The sequence below is a fragment of the Lepidochelys olivacea genome, assembly GCF_965140295.1.
Source record: "Lepidochelys olivacea isolate rLepOli2 genome assembly, chromosome: 1".
In the NCBI taxonomy this organism is placed as follows: Eukaryota; Metazoa; Chordata; order Testudines; family Cheloniidae; genus Lepidochelys; species Lepidochelys olivacea.
In genome coordinates, this window is record NC_140411.1 from 95,167,052 (window position 1) to 95,185,898 (window position 18,847).

Genomic DNA, 18,847 nt, shown 5'->3' on the forward strand with positions numbered 1-18,847 from the left:
ATTTACACGTTAAAAAGAAAAAGTATTTTTCAGTTCACCTAATAGAAGTACTGTAGTGCAGTGTCTGTTTTATTTTTGAATGCAGTTATTTTTTGTACAATCTAAAATTTTAGAGCCTACAAGTCCACTCAGTCCTATTTGTTAAGCCAATCAAACAAGTTTGTTTACGTTTACAAGAGATAATGCTGCCTGCTTCTTGTTCACAATGTTACCTGCAAGTGAGAACAGGCATTCATGCCACTGATGTAGCTGGCATTGCAAGATATTTAGATGCCAGATACGCTAAAGATTCATATGTCCCTTCATGCTCCAACCACCATTCCAGAGGACAGGTTCTGCTTGATAACAATGCAAGGCAGCGTGGACCAATACATGCTCATTTTCATCATCTGAGTCAGATACCAGCAGCAGGAGGTTGATTTTCTTTTGGGGGGGGGGGGGGGGGTTGGGTTCTGTAGTTTCTGCATCGGAGGGTTGCTCTTTTATGACTTCTGAAAGCATGCTCCACACCTCGTCCCTCTTAAATTTTGGAAGGCGCTTCAGATTCTTAAACCTTGGGTTGAGTGCTGTAGCTATCTTTAGAAATTTCACGTTGGTATCTTTGTGTTTTGTTAAATCTGCTGTGAAAGTGTTCTTAAAATGCACATGTACTGGGTCATCTGTGACTGCTATAACATGAAATATGGGTAAAACAGAACAGGAGCCATACAATTCTCCCCCCCCAAGGGGTTCAGTCACAAATTTAATTAATGCATGTATTTTTAATGAGGGTCATCCTCATGGAAGCATGTCCTCTAGAATGGTGACTGAAGCAAGAAGGGGCATGCGACTATTTAGCACATCTGGCATGTAAATACCTTGCAGTGCTAGCTACAAAAGTCCCAGTCCTAGTGGCTTGAGTGCTGAGCACCCCCATCCTTTTTTTTTTTTGGGTGCTTGAGCCCTGGTGCACCCATGGAGTTGGCACCTATGTTTGAAATGACTAGATGTCTATCTGTGGAATATGGTCCTTACCATCCCATATTGACTCTCCTAACACATAACAATCTGTTTCTTAATGAAGCAGCATAAACCAGCATTCTTTGAAGTATTTCCTTTGTTAAACCATCAACTGAAAGAACAGATTCTATGGTTCATTGGGTACAAGGTTCTAGATAGGTACCCATCAGTCCCATCAAGAAGTTAAGAGAAGTAGGGGACTCAGTGCTTGTGGTGTTCAGAGAATTATAGAGTTGTCATTATTTCCAGTTTCAGTAATTGGCTCTGCTAACATTAGAATTGTTCTGTTGCTGATGGTTTCCCCGATAGGCTAGCACCACTGCTCTTTACATTTGTGCAGTGGGTTCTCTGGTCATCCTGTAGTGGGTGCAGTTTTTCTCTGAGTAAATAAGCTTTTGTCAAGAGCTGTCCAACAGTTCTTAATACAGCTACTTCAAGCACTAAAGATATTCTAAGACAGGTTAGTTCTTTGAGTGCTTGCTGATGTTGATTCCAAGTAGGCATGTGCATGCCGCGTGCACAGTAGGTTTTTCCCCTAGTGGTATCCATCGTGTCACCTTAGGTGTCCCCTGGAGTTGCGCCTCTTCAGTTCTTTCATACTGCCAGTGACAGTTGTTGGAGCCAAGTGTGTCTCTTGCTTCAGCAAGTGTTTCCTCTAGTGATCATAGTTTCTTCAACCGGTAAATAGTTTTTATTAGTTGTTGTAGTTAGTAGTTAGACATGGGGGTTCCCCCAGTTTCTCCCTCCCCTCAGCATTTGGGGTATGCCTCGATTCCTAGGTTTTAAACTGGAGGACGTGCCACACGCCCATGCCAAAGGGCAATCCTCACGCCTGGTGCCTAAAGTGCCTGTGGGGGGAGACATCTAACAGATCAGTGCAAAATCTGCAAAGCGTTCTGTCTGAGAACTAAAAAGGAAAGGGACTTCAGGCTCAAACAACTCATAGAGGCAATCTTCTGGCCTCAGGCCAGCAGGACTCAGCACCTAGCACCTCCATGTGGAGCGCACCAGCTTCCATTAGAAAAGAGACAGCACTGCGGAAGGACTCTATGCATAGAGTCCTTCAGCACCAGCATTCCCTGGCACAGAAACCCAGTGCGGCAACACAGCACCATTCGCACTCAGTGGTGCCATCTGTATAAGAGGCATAAGAAGCACTGATACACCTACTGGTGGCTTGTGGGTGCTGAGTACCCTCTTTTTTCGGTGGCTGCTTGAGCAGCGCTCTTCTGCCTGCAGGGCTGAAGCCCTGAGCACTGGCTTGCTGTCACCTGCAGGGCTGAAGCCCCCAGCAGGGACGTCCCTCTACCTGTCTTATAATTTGGGCAGGCTTTCTAAGGAACACCAAAAGTTAAATCCATGACACACAGGCTATTCCTTGCACAGAGATTGCAAGATCCTGTGTCAAATAATGGGAAAACTAGAGCTTCTCAAAGAAAAGATTTGCCCCCCGTCCCCCCAAAAAGGACAAAATGACACATTTTCCCCTAACCTAATTCTCTGAAGTGGCTGAGCCATTTTGACTGAACCTTTCCCTCTCTTTCACCATAAATTAATCAGCCTGAGGCAGACACCTGACATGGTAAACTTCAGTCCAGGGTTAGTTTGGCAATGTTATAAGCAACTGAAAAGTCGTCTAATGGCAAGCATTGAGCAGCCTCAGGAGGCAGTGCTACCAGCCCCACCGATTAGATGTTACAGTAAACTTTTCTAAAGGTGGTTGTTGGAATGGTTTGGAGCATTAACATGAGGGAGTGAATTTAACTAATGACTTTCTATCCAGTTATTACAAGCCGTAAATTACAAGTACCTCTCAATCTATCTTTCCTTGATTCAAGGCAGTTTTTCATATCTTACTGAAAAGTTCAAGAATGCAACAACTCTACAAGTGGGACTGTGGAGTTTAATACTTTAAAAGCCGTCCCACCAAAAAGCTGGGCTGAGTCTTTTGTTGGTAATGGCAACTGAAACTATCTAAAATATGCATAAAGTTAAAAGATCCAAAGTTCACATTTTGAAAGAAATAAGAGTGCAGATTACTCTTCTGTTCCTCACCCTTAACATTATCTGTACATTGATTACAAAAAATAAATTTGAACTAAACTAAATTTAAAAAGCATTGTTTATCTATGAAACTTAATCACACTTCCCTTTACCCCAAATCTGTGTTTTGGGTGGGGCTTTTTTTGGTTTGGTTTTTCCTACTCCAACAGTAACCTCTTTAGGGCCTTGACCCAGCAAAGCTCTTCAACAGTGTTTAACATTAAACGTAGAAGTAGTTGCACAGTAGTTTTGTAGGTTCTTGTGGGAAGATACAAGGCTCCGTGCATTTTCCACCATATGCTAGGTGAAGATGCAGATTCTGAAGCAAATACTTTGCTTTAAAAATAGTTATTGGGGATCTTTTTGTAATCAATATTCTTGAATTTTCTGTAATGTGATTAATTTAACACAAATATTAGATACACATGAATTTAAAGACACTATATCGGATCATGATACATAAAAAGGAAACTGCCCTTTGAACTGAATCCTTAACTAAAATAGGATGTTTCAAAAATTTCATTCTACATTGCAATTGCCGATTTTAGATTTCATTTCCCTAATTAATTCCAGTTTGCTTTTACTAGTCTTTGTATGTGTTAATGTGAGTTCATACTTTGTGTGTAAATATTTTGCAGTTACATTCACTTTTCTTCTGTTATCTCAGAATTGCAGCTTGCTCTTCAATAGAATGCAGAATTGGCTTACTGGGTAAAAACAATTTAGTAAATGGACTTTCTTCTCCCATCCTTCCCTCCCCCCCCCCCCAATTTTATTTTTTTTTAAATTCAACTCAAATCTGAGAAGTTACAATAAAGACACATTGCTAAATTTACAACTAAAAATCTGACTACCCTTTTTTTTTCCCGTTAGCTATCAGATCTGAAAAATGCAACCTGGTATCTGAAAATGAAGCAGAGTATGAGGAATAATAATAATAATAATAAAAAAAATACCCCCCCCCAAGCAAAATTGTGCTCTAATCTGCACCTGAGGAACATCTTCTGTGGGGTTACACAAATGAAAAAGAGGGTAGAATTTGATCCAGTAGTTGTAATAGGTACAAGCCCAACAATAATCATTTCCTAGAGATATGTTTGCTTCTCGGGAATAAAAAATAATACTTGTCACTAAAGCTCTCAGGTACTTTGAATACTCTTATTCCTATTTTTAGAGTAGAATACCACTTACCATAGGTGAGGAATTTTGTACCCTTCTCGCTAAAACTATTTTATCATTTAAAGGACTCTCGCATGACATTAAAGACTCTTGGTCTCTATATCCTGGCCTTGGCTAGGACTAAGTTCAAGCCACAGCAGGCCTGCAGCCAGGCCACCCACTGCAGATATGAGCCCCCTATAAAAAAAACAAGGGACTATAAGAAACGCCCATAGCAGCAGTCAACCTGCATCCCAGCCTGGGCCCTCCAAGGGCAAGCAAGCTGGTAAGCACCAGTTTTGATGGGACACCCAGGAGTGACTTACCAGTTTGTACCAGGGATCCACCCGACCTACCTTCTCCAACCGTATCTGTTCTTTCCTCCAGAGTGGTTGTTACTGACCTTGGACTGATGGGTCCTCAACACCATCTCTTGGGGCCATATCCTCCAGTTTCTCTCTACCCCACTCTCCCTCCCCGTCCCTCTTCAGGAACCCCCTCACGAGAACTTACTAGAGCAAGAGGTGAGGTGGCTCCTTCACTTAGGAGCAGTGGAGGTGGTGCCTGCAGAGTTCCAATATAAGGGGTACTACTCCTGCTATTTCCTCATCCCAAATGCAAAACGGGGGCTCAGGCCCATCCTGGACCTACGAGGCCTGAACCAGTACATAGTAAAACTCAAGTTTCCTGTGGTCTTCTAGCCTCCATCATCCCCTTCCTGGATCCAAAAGACTGGTATGCTGCCTTTGATCTCCAGGATGCATACTTCCACATTCACATATTCGAGGGCCACAGATGTTTCTTCCACTTCATGGTAGGACAGGAACACTACCAGTTCACTGTCCTCCCGTTTGGCTTCCCAATGGTATCCAGAGTTTTCACAAAGTGTATGTCTGTGATAGCAGCCTACCTCAGGCATTGGGGTGGGGTCCAGATTTTTCCTACCTCGACGACTGGCTGGTCAAAGGCAGCACCAGATCACAGGTACGGGACCATGTAATGCTTCTGTCCACGTGCGCCACACTGGGACTGCTGGTAAACGGCACCAAATCGATGTTGGTACTGGTGCAACGAATAGAGTTCATTGGCACGATTCTGGATGCGACATCAGCCAGAGCCTCCCTCCCACCAGACAGGCTCGAAATCTTGAGGGAGCTCATTGAGGTGGTTACAAGGTTTCCTGTGATGACCGCCAGGGTCTGCCTCCAACTCCTGGGTCATATGTCGGCATGCACGAACATGGTTCGTCACGCCAGAGCAGGATACAGCCCCTTCAGCTCTGATTGGCCTCAATGTTCTCCCAGTCCAGGGACAGGCTGGTCGAAGTCCTCACTGTGCCCAAACCCATGCTAGCCTTGCTCTGTTGGTGGTCCACTCTGGGGAACATGCTCCAAGCGGTCCCATTCAGGAGCCACCCCCCGACTGTAGAGTTGGTATCCTATGCGTCAGACATGGGGTGGGGAGCCCATGTAGGTCTCCAGACCCAAGATCTGTGGTCCGCACTGGAACTAGCCCTGCACATAAATGTCAAGGAGCTTAGGGCGGTCTGTCTGGGCTGCGTGGCCTTTCGTCTGTGCCTTGCAGGCAGAGTAGTGAGTGTTCTCATGACAACACAGCCTCAATTTTCTCCATCAACAGCCAAGGCGGGGCTTGCTCCTCAGCCCTCTGCCAGGAAGCCCTCAGGCTGTGGGACTTTTGTATACCGCATGATATCAACTTGGAAGTCCACCACTTACGGGGTGTCCGAAACTCTTAGGCATATTGGCTGAGTCGGGACTTCTCCTCTCAACATGAATGATCGCTGCACCTTGAGGTGGTGCACAGGATTTTCCAAACATGGGGCACTCCCCAAGTGGACCTCTTTGCGACCAGACAGAACTGCCAGTGCCCTCGGTTCTGCTCCAAGGGACGCCTGGAGGGCGTCATTTCTGACATCTTTCTTCTGTCCTGGTCGGGTCAGCTTTTGTATGCCTTTCCCCCTGATTCCGCTGATCGGCAAGGTCCTGGACAAGATCAAGATGGTCACGGCTCACATGTTTCTGATCACCTTGGCGTGGCCCAGACAGCACTGGTACGGAACTCTCATAAGCCTGTCAGTCGCCCCCCGATGGCTGCTGCCAACCCACCCGGACCTTCTCTCTCAGGACCAAGGTCACCTCCTCCACCCCCAACCTAGCAGCACTCCACCTCACAGCGTGATTGCTCAATGGTTAGGCCAGGAGGAGAGGACATGCTCTGAGGGCATCCAGTGTGTCCTCCTGGAGAGCAGGAAGCCCTCCCACACATCAGGCCTACCTGGCAAAATGATCTCCGTTTTCCTGGTGGGACACTGATCGGGGCGTCTCGCCAGTGGCTACCCCAATCCATCTTATTCTGGATTACCTCCTTCATCTCAGAACTCAAGGCCTAGCGCCTTCATCTGTCAAAGTGCATCTGGCAGCCATATCGGCTTTCCACCCACCAGTACAGGGCCACAGAGTATTTTCTCATGCCTGATCGGTCGATTCCTTCAGGGCTTGGATTGCCTCTTTCCTTATGTTAGACCCCCTGGTCCCTCAGTGGGACCTGAACTTGGTTCTGGCCAGGCTGACAGGACCCTTATTTGAGCTGCTTGCTACATGCTTTTGGTCCCACCTCTCATGGAAAGTAGCCTTTCTTGTGGGGATCACATCCACTAGAAGGGTCTCGGCACTCCAGGCCCTGACCTCCAAACCTCGGTACACAGTGTTTCATAAGGATAAGGTCCAGCTCCACCTACACCTACACCCTTCGTTCCTCCCTAAGGTGGTCTTGCCTATCATATGGCCACTTAAGTCCACTGCTCTGTTCTGAAAACAAATAAATTAGGTCTTCAATCTTGTGTTATGAGATGAACATGTGTTTAACATTTCCCAGGGCAAGGTTTTTTTCCATTACAAATAATTCCCCTATCTGGGAAAGGTGCTTGCTGCTTCATTGAAGGGTCATCACAGAGCAATCTGGAGTCAGCATTATTGTCTCAACTGTTGACCCAGCCCCAGAGTACAACATTTTTTCCTACACGTGGGCATCAGCAAGGTTGGTGGATCTGCAGCTGTTCAAGCTTGTCACAGGGCTAAAGGAAGAGACTGTTGAAGAGGGGGTGCTTCTCTGAGAGCACAGGGGAAGACCATTGCCACATGTAAGCAGGTACTGCAGGAGAGAGAGGGGTAGGAGGGACTCTGCCTTGTCTGAAATGCTAACATGCAGAAAAAATGAGATCAGTCTAGGGGAGAGCGTATCGCAGGACTCTTGTTGTTTTTCCAAATATCTCAACGAGTAAAGTGACTGTGGTTAAGAAATTCCTTTACAAAGACTGTTCCTTGATTTCCTGTCAAAATAGAACTGGATAAATTCATGGAGGCTAAGTCCATTAATGGCTATTAGCCAGGATGGGTAAGGAATGGTGTCCCTAGCCTCTGTTTGTCAGTGGTTGGAGACGGATGACAGGAGAGAGATCACTGATCATTACCTGCTAGGTTCACTCCCTCTGGGGCACCTGGCATTGGCCACGATTGGTAGACAGGATACTGGGCTGGATGGACCTTTGGTCTGACCCAGTATGGTCATTCTTATGTTCTTACGTTGTCTTTGAAGGGGTTAAATTAGAAACCAGCAATGAATGATTTAGACAAGGTATCTTTGTCCAGGAATGTGCCCTAGAGACCCAAAGCTAGAAACAGTGACTAGACTCTACCCAGAGCCAGTGGATTTAAAAACATTTGGAACTCAGTGATTTGGGTCCAAGTAGAAGAGACTGGTGTCTGGACAGTGTAGTACCAGCCCAGGTTGTAACAATGGCCATACAGCAGAAACATTATAGTAGTTGTTTTGGCAAATATCCACACAGGACACCTAATAGAATTGTAGCTGTACAAGTGCATTCTGGAATTCCTGAAACATCTACTGCCTTGTGTACAGCACTGTTACTTTAAGCAGATGCTTTGGGGTAACTTCTAAAGAGACTGTCCCCCTGAAGAGAAGGTTGTTGTGTTAAATATACAGCAAATAGTCCATAATTCCCCAGGGCCGGTCATTATTGCCAGCATAGATCACACCAAAATACAGTAGTGTTTGCCTTTATTTGGGAACAGCAGACAGAACTGAAGAGAGAATATCTCAAGGATGGAGTTATGAAGAAGAGTAGACAGGATATTACCCTAAAATAATAACCTGCGGGCTGCCTGTTTGGACATTAATGCTTATTGTAACAACTTTCTAGCTATGAGCTTTGCCCGATTAGAACCCTGGTGTTTGGCAAAGCCTCAGTTTACTCAATGGTGGGATGTTACAGTACTGATAATGTGGGATGAGTGGCTGAAGAGTGAGGAAGGACACTTCCTACTATCTCTTTGTAAAGTTTGGCTTGACGTAGTGTTAGCTTAAATGTTTGAAAGCTTCTGTCCCCTGGACAAGAATACCTAATACTTTGTGAAAGCTAGCTACCAATAGTGTACCATTTGGTGATATGTTTTCCATAGGCTAGTGTAGAGTTGAAACCATTGGGCCATAAATTCAGTTTTGTTCTAATCAGGGGCTTATACAGTACTCATAACCACTGTGCCCAGCAGAAGTGAAGTTTCACAGAAGCATGTGGTTTGATATTTAAAACGCTTCTCAGGTAATCTAAGTGGCTGTGAACAGGGCTTCCACAAGTTTAGTGGAACTGATGCAATTCACTTGTCTATTGGTTATCCACTTTTGGAAATAGATAAGTATGTCAACAAGAAAGCATACTACTATGATATGAACTCTGCTTGATCACAAGAGCCAGTTCTTTGAGTGATGGTCCCTATTGTATTCTGTGAAGGGTTATGCACATGTGCCCAGAGCTTTTTAAAGTAGTATCGTTCAACGGTCTGCATGTGCACCTGTGTATTGCCTCATAGTTTTGCCCAAGGTGATAAAGGGCAAGATGGACCATCAGTGCCTCCAGTTCCTTCTCTCTGCCACATGGTCCAAATTAGAGCATCTGTTGCCCTCTCATCCTTACTGGTGCATTTTCAACAAATTTTGAGGAAAAATTGATTTTATCCTTGTTCATAGTTAGGATTTTGTTGTTTTTTTATAGGTAATTTCTAGTTTTGTAGTAGTTGATAGTATTAAGGACTTGGGACTCTGTTTTGGCGGTTTTCCCACCAAATAATCCCTTCTTCCACTCCCACCATAGTACTTGGGCCTGGGTACTGGATTATGCCAAAGATACCGGGATTCAAAATCTGTGCTTCCTGCCCTAGCTTCTTTTCTGTTAGCAATGAGCACGGGTGCTATTTTTACTGTTTGAGAGAATCCCACATCGCATCCAGGTGCAATATCTGTGTCTCCTTCCCTACCCATATACAGGAAAGCTGAGCTCTTCTCCTCAAAAAGCACCTCATGGAGGCTGCCATAGGACTGCAATTGGATCCTGGCTCCCCATACATCGGCCCTAGCAACCTAAGAGCACTACCCCTGCTGCGGACCCTCCATCCAGCTCTGCCAGTACTGCCCAGAGCCTTGCCATGAGTCACAGAAGCATGTATTTAAGCATGGCAGTAAGCCTTCCTCCAAGTCCTAGAAGGACATTGTGTCATCCACGAGTTCCAGCCACAGAGGAACGACAAGTTCCAAGACTCACAAGAGCGACACAAGGCCATGCTTCTCACCAGATCCATTGGTACTGATCCCAAGCCTTTGTACTCTGTCTACTTCGGCTTTGCCAGTATCCTATGAACTGTTGGTTCTGAGACAGATGCCTTTACTGGTTTCAGTCCCGTCAACAGACCAGATACTACTGATTCCATGGAGACTCGGGAGTGTTCCTGGCCCCCATGAGCTTTTCGCCTTAGAGCAGAGGTGGGCAACCTGCAGGCACCCAGGCGTTCCCAGCCAGTGGGAGCTGCAGGAAGCGACAGCCATACAAATGTAAACAAACTGTCTGGTGGCCCGCCAGCAGATTACCCTGATGGGCTGCAGGTTGCTCACCACTGCCTTAGAGGGTCTGAAGTCTCTGCGTGCTCCAGTGTGCTCACATGCTTTGAGGGCCTCTTCCCCCCATGCTACTTCTGCTAACTATACCACTCTAGCATCCTGTTCCAATGACTCTGCTGGAACTGCTGTTTGTGGAGGTTTCCAATTTTGAGGCTATGAATGTTTGAGACAGCCTGTCGCTCCTGTTCTGAAAGCATGACTACCAAAAGGTTCCGATGGCACTGTGGCAGTTGCCCACTCTGTCTTACCCCCAGAGCTGGTACCTGTCTCTTTGGACACAGGCTCAACAGCAGCAGAATCAACTGGGTTGGCCATATTGGAGCTCATGGCCTCAGTATTTGCCTTCAGAGCAGTCCCATTCAACTCAGGTGGATTCCCACATCTCTGCCCCACAACCTTTGTCCGATAGGTGTTCGGAAATGGGGTTAGATGATGCACCGATTACCCCAGCTCCAATGGTACCGGCTGATCCAGAGAGATTCCCTTTGTCATCTCCAGATGCTGCCAAGTCATCAACAACTCCCTTCCCACCAGACGATTACTGACAGTTTTATGAGCTGCTATGAGAGAGCCAGTGCTCTTGAGATCCCACTAGAAGAGGTGCAGGATAAAAAGCATCAGTTACTAGACATTCTTCATGCATTGGTGCTGCCTAGGATGACTCTACCAATCAGTGAGGACATTCTTTAACCATTATGCACTGTGTGGCATACCCCAGCCATGTGCCACCAACCCCAAAGGGGGCAGAGAAAAAAATACTATATCATCCCCCAAGAGGTCAGATTTTCTATTTTCACACCCTCCACTTAACTCCTTGGTGATACAGGCTTTGTCGGAGCTCACCAAACAACACCACCCATGCAGTTCTGGATCTCTGACTACTTGGCATTGATGGCAAAATATGACTTCATAACTATATGGCAGGATGGAAGAATTAGCAGACAAGCTAGTGATCTGGAACTGTAATCCAGCTGACGAGAAGACCTTTCAACCCATAAGGTCCTTGTCTTCCTCTACTGGGGGCAACTGGCTGCGTGGTCCAAAGAGGAAGCTCAAGCATCAATGTCCCAGCTGCTTCTTCTACTCTTCTCCCTTGGAATGAGCATCAATGTCGAAAAATTGACTTTGCACCATATTCGGTCCCTGGAATTAATAAGCTGTATCAATGCGGCCTGCTCATGAGCTTATCTGTCATGGTACAGATTCCAGAGCCTACTGGATCAAATAGCCATAATGACCTCCAATCCTTCAGTTTTGGCCAAGACCTGCCTTTCCCTCCTAGGGCACATAGCAGCGACTACATATGTCACACCCTTCGCCCACCTGCACTTTCACTGTCTACAGCTATGGCTGCAAAGGGTCTACTATCCTGTAAACAAATCCATAGATATTATACTCAACGTCCCACCAGAAGTCATGTCCTCACTTTGGTGGTGGACAGACCCGCTACAAGTCTGCTCCAGGCTGCCATCTTCGCTGAGCGTGACAGTCATAAAGGATGCATCACTTGCAGGCTGGGGTGCTCACATGGGAGATCACATGATGACACAAGGCACCTGGACCACGCAAGAGGCCAGGATGCACAGAAACATACTGGAACTTTGGGCAGGGCAAAAAATATGCCACGTGTTCTTAGCAACTATCCACTATCACCACATCCTCATCATGTTGGACAACACTGCCCCAGTATCACACACCAACAGCAAGTGCACCCAGTATTGCTCAAGAGGAGGACTCAGTCCCCACTCACAGGGTGATGCTGTGGTTGTCAATTGGTCGAACTGAATGAACTATGCTTTTCCTCTTCTACCACGCTCCCTCCACAGACTCCAGCGGGGGAGAGCAGCGGCTATTCTGATCAGTCTATTCTGGCCTTACCAATTCTGGGTCTCTCTCCTCTGCATGTCAAAACATCCTCCACTCCAGACATTCCCGGAACTGCTGACACAACAGGCTCAGCCACCCAAATTCAGGGACATTACACCTGAAAGCTTGTTTTTTGGACTGACACCTTCGTTAGCACAAGAATGCTCATTGGCAGCGCAAGATGTTCTCTCCAATAGTGGAAAGGACTCCAGGAGACTCTTCTGTCAGGCCAAATAGGCACATTTCACTTCCTGGGCCCCAACAGTAAGGCCCGAGGTGGTGGCATCCCGATGTTCTTAGAGGAAATAGTCTATCTGAAAACCTCGGGTCTCACTTTCATCTCCATCAGAGTTAATGTCGCCACCAGTAGAACCTTACACCCTCCTGTGGACAGGCATTTGAGTTTTAAACACACCTACACTGCCCAATTCTGGAAGGGCCTTTTATGCAAATACCCGCCCATTCAACTTGTCGCTCCCTAATGGTACCTCAACTTAGTCCTTACCTCATTAATGAACGCTCTTTTCAAACTACTGGTCTCCTGCTTTCTTTCTTTCTTCTCCATGAAAGATGCTTTCTTTGTTGACATTACTTCAGTGAAAAGGGTTGGTGAACTGGGAGCCATGAAGGCAGACCTCCTTTTAACCATGTTCCCTAGAGACAAGGTCTCACTCTGATTGCACCCTAAGTTCCTATTAAAGGTGCTTTCCTGATTTCACCTCAACCAACCCATACATCTACCTACCTTTTTCCCCAAACCACATGTCTCTAATGAGGAATGGTGACTTCATTCCCTTGATGTGCATAGAGCTCTGGCCTTTTACCTACAAAGGACAAAGCCATTCCATAAGCCTCCCAGGCTATTTGTCACCATAGTGGAGAATATAGGACAGGCCATTTCCACCCAGAGAATCTCTAAATGGGTCTCCAAGTGCATTACATACTGCTATCGATTGGCAGGATGCTCCCCACCTGGTAGGATATGGGCCCATTCAACAAGAGCACAAGCAACAACCACAGCCGTGCTTCTTGATGTGCCCCTTGCAGATACATGTAGCCGCCATAAACGGAGTTTGGTGCACACCTTTTCCTCCCACATGATTCCACAACAGACACTTCATTCGGTGCAGTGGTCCTCCGTTCTATGCTTCTACCATCTTTCTCTTCCCTTCTCCTATCTAGGTACTGCTTGTCAATCACCCACAGTGAGATAACATCACTCTAAGAAGAAGGAGAGGTTACTTACCTGTAATTGGAAGTTCTTTAAAATGTGTGGTCCTTACCTGTATTTCAAACCCACCCTTCTTCCCCTCTGCTGCAGATCTGATAGGTCTGCAGTGGAGAAGCAACTAGTGATGCTAGCAGTCTACTCTGCACTTTATCACTTCAGGCAAAATCACAAGGCACTACAAGGGTGCATCACAGACTGCTGAACAATACTACTTTCAAAAGCTCTGGCTCCAAGTGCATGGGCATAAACCTCAGTGGAATATAGATAGGGACCACACATCCCGAAGAACGTTCAATTACAGGTAAGTAACCTCTCCTTTCTGGACATTTACATCAGCTGTCTGGTCAAAGTACATGGCTCTCAAGATATCTGATTAATATGTGAAGCAACAGAAAGGAGCACTATTTTCATAGAATATGTTAGAAATTAACTGTGCCTATGGTGACTTCATCAATAGATGGACAAACTACTACTCTAATCTATACAACCACCAGACAAATGGAGATCCTAGTGTCCTAGACAGCCCAGATTCAACAGGGGAGGATGACTTTCCAATACTGCATGAAGAAGCGGAGACAGCTGTCAAATCACTCAAGAACAGAAAGGCTACAGGTATTGCCAACATCCCAGCACAACTGATGAAATTTGGAGGAGAAATAGTAATAGATCTACTCACAAAGGTCTGCAACAAGATCTGGCAGACAGGTGAGTGGCCCTCCACGTGGACACAGTCACTAATCATCATTCTGCCAAAGAGACGCAACCTGAAGTTGTGTCAAAATTACTGGACCATAAGCCATCCCAGCAAAGTGATGTTGAAAGTCATATTGAACAGATTGAAGTCACAAAGGGAGAATATCCTCGCTGAAGAACAGGCTGGCTTTCATGCTGGAAGAAGTACCACAGAACAGATTTTCAACCTTCATGTTCTATGTGAGAAGTACTTACAACACCAGCAGGACATCTACCATGTCTTTGTTGACTTCAAGAAGGCCTTTGATGGAGTATGGCACAAAGCTCTGGGCAACCATGAAGAAGTACAATGTTGGTCATAAGCTTATTCTTATCATTAAGCAACTGTATGCCAAGGCCAGCAGTGCAGTTCTTGTCAATGGCACAATAGAACAATGGTTTTGCACCACTGTTGGAGTCAGGCAAGGCTGCCTTCTTTCGCCCACACTGTTCAACATCTGCTTGGAGTGCATAATGACTGATACCCTAGAAGATACATATACACAATCAGCATTGGGGGGCGAAAAATCTCAAATCTTTGGTTCTCTGATGAAATTGACGGCCTGGCAGGCAACAAAGATGAACTTGCCAATCTTGTGAAACAATTGGATGGAACCTCCACAAAATACGACATGGAAATCAGTGCAAAGAAAATCAAGCTGATGACAAACAAACATGACAGGATCAGGTCACATATCACTGTCAGTGGACAAGAGCAGGAGACAGTGAAACAGTTCAAGTATTTGGGGGCAGTCATCACTGATGAAGAATCCAAGGCAGAAATTCTGGCAAGAACTGCGCAAACAACAATTTGGAGGAATAAGAACATATCCCTGGAATCCAATCTGAAACTGCTGCATGCACTGGTCATCTCCATTTTTCTGTATGCATGCGAGACATGGACCCTTATGGCAGAATTTGAACGGAAAATAGAGATAGTAGAGATAAAATACTTCCGTAAAATCCTGGGCATCTCCTATTTCAACCACATCACTAATGAAAAGGTCTGTAACATCCTCATCCGATGCGCTGGGTCATCTGAAGACCTCCTGATGACTGTGAAGATGCGCAAGCTGAAGTGGTAAGGCCATGTAACAAGATCTGGCCTATCCAAGATCATTTTCCAAGGGACAGTACAGGAGAAGAGATGGATTGACCACAGAAGAGTGAACTGGAATGGACTTCGGAGACTCAAGCACCGACACACAATCATTGGGGGGGAGACAATTGGTTGATTCATCATCAGTAGTGGTGCCCCAATGACCAATGCGGTTATGGGAATGATGATGGTGATCTTACTTATTCTTTGCGCTCTTCGCTACCTAAAATATAAACTTGTATACCTAACAAATATGTTGTTCCAACTACTATTTGACAGGAGTTGAATGCTGGACAAATGAGTCTGGAATGTTGAAGGTGGAGTGAGATGCCTTTCAAAGCAGAATGAAAATTATATTGATTACATTCCTATGCTATTTATGCATGTTTTGCATGTCTTATCAAGCGAAGATTAAGGTTTTTCGCAAAAAGGAGAGGCAGAAAAAGCTATTGTATTTAATGCAGGAATCCAGCATCACTGCCATTGTCATGAAAGCTAATGAAACGCAAGGATGCCCTCTGACAGTATTTTGTCATTGTGGCAGCACAGGGAGGAAAACAATTAACTGACATTTGCTGCTGATAATAGCCGCTATAGGCAACAAATTAAGCAACATATTAATTGATTTTAGTCACCAACTTCCTACTAGGTTTCTTTATATATTCTGTTGTACTTGCATCTGGGGCAATGAGAATGCTTTTATGCCTACATAGTAAGTTTTTGTATTTGCACTACAGCACTTCAGGTATGATGCAGTTTCCTCATCTCAACTTGAATGTTAAGGAGCTGTGTGTGCCTTGTTTTGCATTTTCAAAACATCAGTGGTGGGGCAAGGATGCATCTCAAAGCAACCAGCAACACCTTTCAAGGTATTGGATACAGCATCTGTATCAGCGGCTGCTAGTTGGAAAATTGGGGAAAAAATTACAATGAACTGTCTAAATGTTGCAAATTCAGACTGCAGCTGTTGAATATACAGTAGGCTTTCAATCCCATTGTCAAATACAGGCTCTAAAATAATCATTAACAAAATACAGTAATATAGAGAGTTGGTAATCACTGTATAGTTAAGGTTGTATTCAGCTTCGTAGTTAAAGTAGAAGTAAGTTACTGTTTTAAGATTTTGTTTTCAAATTAGCTAACTCTTTGACTATAATAAATTGCCTCTTCTAAAAATTGGACCTTAACATTTTTCAGATGCTATGAGTTTGTGCTCTATTTTAAGAACTATAGTCTATGTCTAAACAAATCCTTGTGTGTGTCTTCCACTATGATCTTAAAGATCTTAAAGAGGGATAGCTCAGTGGTTTGAGCACTGGCCTGCTAAACCCAGGGTTGTGAGTTCAATCCTTGAGGGGGCCATTTAGGGATTTGGGGCAAAAATTGGGAATTGGTCCTGCTTTGAGCAGGGGGTTGGACTAGATGACCTCCTGAGGTCCCTTCCAACCCTGATATTCTATGATTCTATAGTTTCAAAAACTTCTTCAAGATTAAAGAAAGCAGAAGAGAAGGGTAGTAAGAGTTCAGTTCTTTCTCAAGTGTCTATTATGTGTGTTTCAAATTAATTGCTACAACTATTTCATATCTTAAATCAGGAAGGCCTTTTCCCTAACTGCTAATGCAACTGCCCCATATTTTACCTTGGAAATGACTATTGAGGTGATCCAGGTACAGAGTCCTTGCTGAGGAACACAAGGCCTAAAAGTAGAGAAGGGAGTGGCTATAGAGCTGGTCAGTTCGTATATTAAATGAATTGCAAATAAACACAATGGATTACATTTTCTGTTGGCCAGAGAATTTAGCTTAGGGATTCTATTCTGCAATCATTATGGGGTCACATTAGTTGTTTACAATTACTTAGACAGCCATTAGTTTATTCATGAAAATATTTGTGAATTCTGGATGTAACAGAGGGATATGTCTGTATCAGTTTGAGCTCTGTTTTGTTTTGTGTCTCCTACTCTGTGTTAACTGCCATTTTGTATTGCGTTGAAATGCCATCTGGCCTTCACAAGGTCACTCTATTTTATACACTTCCCTGCTACAGAGGGATGCTTGTTATTGCCCCCACATCCCTTGGCAGCCTGGTGTGGGGATCTGTCCCTGCCTCAATTTCCCCTTATGGGCTATCAGTAAGTTCAAAGATGCTTATATATAGTGAACAGTGTCCCATCAGGGATCTAGCTTGCTAGCTAATATTTAGTGTCCTAAATGCAGGTTTGGGGGAAGAGTTCATACTAATCTGTCTTTTCCATGTGAGTCCATCCATCTTCTATGTCCAGGCTCTTAACCAGTAAGGCCGTCTTGACCTAGGACCACCACCTGGGAAACTATTCCTTCTCCGGACTCGGGATCCCTCAAGAGATCAAACCATTGCAGCTCTTTTTTGGAGCAGTGTGTAGTTCCCTAATGACCTTGACACCTCTTGAAACTGTTTGGTAAGGTCCTTTTGCTGGGACTGGGCCTTCCTAGAGTTATACCACTTGTAGCCCACTCAGAACCTGCTCCCTCCAGGAGCACCTATCCTAGGTGAACTCTCTAACTAGCTCCCCAGAGAAGTCCCTTTCCTTCTTCTATACATTCTGGGCCTTCCTGTATGGGCCCTCATAAGAATATATTAGACCAAGGTGTTCCTTAACTAATAGCTGCCTAGCCACCTAGGTAATTAATACTCAGAGGTGGATCTGGCTGGCTTATTCTCCTTAGCAGAGCCAGTCACAGGTAGGGTGGTCCCTGACTCCCCTGAAAGGGCAGGCCACTGTGACACAGCATCAAACTTTGAATGACGCTTAAAGACTGGCCCACCTCAGGAGAAAATGGTTTTCTTCATGAGGGACTTGCATAGATGGGAGTTGAAATTTTGCGATCTGGGCACATGGCAAAGAGGGTCAGATACTGTATTTAAGGGGGGATGCTCCTATGACACTGCACCTCATATTCATAGTGATATGATTATGGCATAATTATGATGCATTTTGTACAGTGTATGTCTTATCAGGTGTCGATGGGAAAGTTAAGTATCCTGTTTGCATGTATCATTTTTGTATCTGAAATTATGAATATTGACTATGTATCTGTATTTGACATGTAGTCACACCTGTGTGATGCCCACTAGGCAAGATGCTTTCACACTAAATAGCTGGTTATGAAGGGTCCATTCAGGGTAATGGACCATTAGGGGAAAACAATCAGCCTTAGGAGAAGCTTATCCCCAACCTGGTGAGCCTTCCTGAGAATGCTCCAAACAGCCTGTAAATAATGGCTGCTATGACTCTGCAAGGGCATGTGACCACATGACTCTGGACTCCATTTTGGGTACCTGTGTTTTTACACAAGCTAGTCAGGGAACAGAATTTGGAACAAAGGGTTGCTGCCATATGCTAAAGCTATATAAGGCTGGGGGTGACATGACTGGTTGTTCACGCCCCACACAAGAGTGCTCCTGGAAACACTGGAAGAACAAAGACTGAACTGGGGGAAGTGCTGGACCTAGGCTAAAGAGACTTCTAGCTTGTGTATGAAAATCTAGGGACCCCAACGTGCAAAGCAAGTGCAGCTTGTGCTTTGAGAAACTGCAAACCTGCTTCTATCATCAGTCAGGGTGAGAAACAGCTAATTCACATCAGTCTATCTAGTATGTTAAGTTTAGTTTGTGGGTTTTTTTGTTTGCTAGGTAGTCTGCCTTGATCTGTTTGCTATCACTTAAAATCTATCTTTTGTATTTAATAAAC